The sequence below is a fragment of the Microtus ochrogaster genome, chromosome 2 (assembly GCF_000317375.1).
Source record: "Microtus ochrogaster isolate Prairie Vole_2 chromosome 2, MicOch1.0, whole genome shotgun sequence".
In the NCBI taxonomy this organism is placed as follows: Eukaryota; Metazoa; Chordata; class Mammalia; order Rodentia; family Cricetidae; genus Microtus; species Microtus ochrogaster.
Window position 1 is genome coordinate 63,599,427 of NC_022010.1, and position 4,271 is coordinate 63,603,697.

Genomic DNA, 4,271 nt, shown 5'->3' on the forward strand with positions numbered 1-4,271 from the left:
CAAGCAGTTTCTTTATTAATTAACCAATGACCTTCCTCCATCATGTAAGAGTTAGTTAATAAGAATTCTGAGCTAACAGGCTAAACAGTTTTTCAATTAATACAGTTTTTGTATGTTTGTTTGGGCTGGGCAGCCAGGAAACAAACAACAATTTTCTGACTACATATCATGAAACATATCTCAGTTTATTGAATTTTCAAAGCCCCAGATGAAACATTCCTGACTTGCCATTTCCTATATGGAGGAAAAACCTGGCCTAAAGGTAGTTGAATGAGGTTTTGCCCAAAGTAACATGGTTTGTGACAATTTCATTGAGTAAGTATGTGTTTGAACTCTGAACACTTTTCTTGTTCATAATTCATAAATACAGTTTTATTATTATTCAATTGTTTCTAGCCATCAATATAGTAGAAGGTTATCCATTAAAATAATACATTGTTTATAATTTTGATTAATATGAAACAATGTGAGTCACTGGATCAGTCAAGAGACAGAAGAGGTGAGAAAAAAACTGTGATAAGAGTGGATTTTGTGAAAAAGCAAAGCTTGTTTAGAACTGACTATTTGGAAAACCTGAGGAAGACTATGTCACAGTTCTTCTACAGTTGTTTGTTATTAAGACTCAGGATGAATATGCAGGAGGACAGTGACTCTATGTTGGAGGAGGGGGATGCTCATTGGTTCTCAGCCATCCGGCTAGCTTAGCTCCAAAATAATCACACAGAAATTGTATTAATTAAATCACTGCTTGGTACATTAGCTCTGGCTTTTTATTGGCTAACTTTTACACATTAATTTAACCAATTTCTATCAATCTGTATATCACCAAGAGGTTCTGGCCTACCAGCAAAGTTTCAGTGATTCTGCCTTCTTCCTCCCAGCATTCAGTTCAGTTTCCTAACTAATTTCTGCCCTATCAACAGACCAAGGCAGTTTTTTATTCATTAATGGTAATCGCAGCACACAGAGGGGGATCCCACATCACCTCCTCTTTTCTGTTTAAATAAAAAGGAAGGTTTTAACTTCAACATAGTAAAATTAAATATAACAAAACAGTTCTCAAGCAAGAATTACAGTTACAATATTTATATGTATTTTATTTTTTATCATATTTAAGGAAAACTATAAATATAACTATAAATTCCAAAATTCCATCAGAGACTCCAGAAGGATATAGCATTACCTAAGTAAACAGGACGTGCATTGTCAGCAACTTCCTAAACTCTAGAATTGACAGAGACATCTCACTGCCTGTACAGTCACCCAAATTTCTTTTGTATCATTCGATCATCCATCATCAGCCTACAGACCGATAGTATTTGGCAGACTTTCCCATGAAGCAGAAAATTTCAAAGACTGGAGGTCTGCCTATATTGGCATTTTCCCATTCACTTTCTTCTGTATTCTATAGTTCTCAGTAAGTTCAGTAGTCATTTCTCTGTGGAACCTGCATGTCCAGTTCATCTAACAGACTCCATATAGAGCCTCTTTAATGCCCATCTTCTTCTTGAAGTAGATTGATGCTTCCAGGAGCAGACCTGTCTCACTGACATAAAAAGTCTTAAATTTTTAATACATTTAAATTCCATATTGTGAAGGTCTCTGAAAGATTTGAAGTCTACCTAAATAACTGAAAAATATCTCTATATACCTAGAAAACCTAACTAACATGACTACAATCTTGACTATTGTAGATAACTATCTATTAACTTATATTTCTTAATTATACATTACATTTTTAAAATGAACTACATAAACAAAATACCTTAATTAAGGGTAGAAATATACATATGCAGTATAGCAAAATTTACCTTAAATTTGTATCAATAAACCAAGATCCATATCAAAGCAAATTATTCATCTCTATAGGATATCCCCTTTTAAATGTAAACAAACAATTATAAAAAAATATTTGGGAATACGGGCATAGTTATTTCTCTCCAAACTGCTTCCTGCTGTTTTTTGGATGAAGTATTTTTCTTTGTGGGAGTGTTTACAGCAACCTTTCAGGGGGTGTTATGCCATGAAACCATGTTGGTCTGGAAGCAGTCCACAGATTTTTATCTTTTGTGGAAGCAAAAGAAGAACCTCTTTTCCAAAGCAACATATCCTTAGACTCAAATTTAGAAGTCATGATACCTTTATAATATACATGCTGGTTTATCTCAGCAGCCCATACAATGGAATATCTCTTTGTACTTATCTCATTAACTGTCAAAATCAAAAGATAATACAATAATATACATAATCCATACGCTCTGTGAATTTTCCATTTTTGCATGGCTTTTTTTTCTTTACTTTTTTAATCTATGATTATCTGTACATTTTTTCTTTACCTCTTTTTGGTTAAAGCATTAACTTTATTTTATTACTCTCTATACTCTTTTTCTTCTCTCTTCCAAGCCTATGTACATTTATCCAACACTGTCACCCATTTAGAGGTGTTTTTATCTGTATATGTCCTTATCACATATCTGTAATTATTTTCTGACCAGAAACAGTTCTTAAAAAATGCTAAGCCCTACTGCACTTGACAAGTCTTAAAAAAATGCTAAGCCCTTCTTAAAACTTAAGCTATGGCATTACTAGGTCAAATACAGTACTATCTGCTTGTCTGCCAAGTCTAAAACTTAAGTTGTGCCGTTACTGTGATATATACAGTACTTCCTGTTTACTTTGCACAGTTCAGCATGGAGGAGGCACTCACCACCTCTGAGGGACATGCACAGTGCTCCTTCTCTAGGCACACAGCCAGTCCATGTTGCCATTAAGCAAGCTGCAGCAGTCTGCTCACAAACTTTTTCCAAATGCTCCATCTCCAGAAAGAGCCAGAGGTCACACTGACAGCATAGTCCAGAAAGCCAGCATTTTAAAATGGCTATGGCTTTTTTCCTGCTACAGCTGAATCAGAAAAATCTCTCTTAAAGAAGCTTCAGCAAGCTGCCAGCAAACAACATGAAGCTGTGTTAAACTGTATTATTTTTGCCTAAAATTTCTTTTCAAGCCCTCCCAGGTTTTACATGGATTTAGTTGACTACACTGGTGCCATTTGTTACAGGAGGGGGCCACTTGTTGAGTCCCGGCTGCCCAGCTTCCTGAGCTCCAAAATAACCACACAGAAGTTATATTAATTAACTCACTGCTTTGTACATTAGCTCTAGCTTCTAATTGGCTAGCTCTTACATATTAATTTAACTCATTTCTATTAATCTGTATATCACCATGAGGCCGCGGCCTACCAGCAAAGTTTCAGCATGTCTATCTCTGGCAGCTCCATGGCATCTTTCTGTGACTCTGCCTTCTTGCTCCCAGCATTCAGCCCAGTTTTCCCCACTTACGTACTTGCTGCCCTATCAACATTTCAAGGCAGTTTCTTTATTAATTAATGGTAATCACAGCACACAGAGGAGACTCCCACATCAACTCTCTGTGTGTTTGTATTTCAGATTCTGTTATAATGGTGTTTGGGAATAAGCTGCAAATTGTCTGGCTCATATGCATGGGCAGAAGAAATTACTGTCACTAAGAGTAATCCCCATGTGGAACACTCTACTAAGAAACATTAAAAACCCAGACAACCAATAAGAGAACAAAGCTGATGCTTACTATAGCATGTCAAATCATATTAATAAGTGCTGAACCTAAGTACTGAACAAAGAAACGCATTCATATCTGCAAGGATATGCAGAAGTCTTAGACTAATATTCTCATTTACTGTATTTTGACACTTTAAATATAAGTGCCTACTGCTATTATTGTAATTTATAATATAAAAGAACACAATAAAACATTGACTGCTGATTACTTAGTTCTAAACCCATAGATCAGTGTGTTGTTCAAGCCTAATGAGGTGAGCTTATGTAGAAGATGGTAATTTATACAGATTTCCAAAATTGGACAATATTTAGACAGTGACCACTCAACTTTAAACTTGAAAAGTGATCTTGGGTTACTCACCTTTGAATGGGATATTGTTATCGCATTACTCCATTCAAGGCTCAGGGATCCATCCATGTGGAATATGGAGTGGAGAGATTGTAAGAGCCAAAGTCAGTAGACAACTCCAAGAAAAAAAACATTTTTCAGATACAGCAGAGTTGATGTACCTATGAACTCACAGAGAATCTGACAGCATCAATAAGACCTATACAATTTAAGACCAGACAAAATCCCAGACTGAAAAAGAGGAAGGGGATATAAAAAGCCCTTCCTAGCACAGAGCCTTTTTGTAATTCATAGCTGTTATGAGAGGTAAAATCAATTGAATTCAA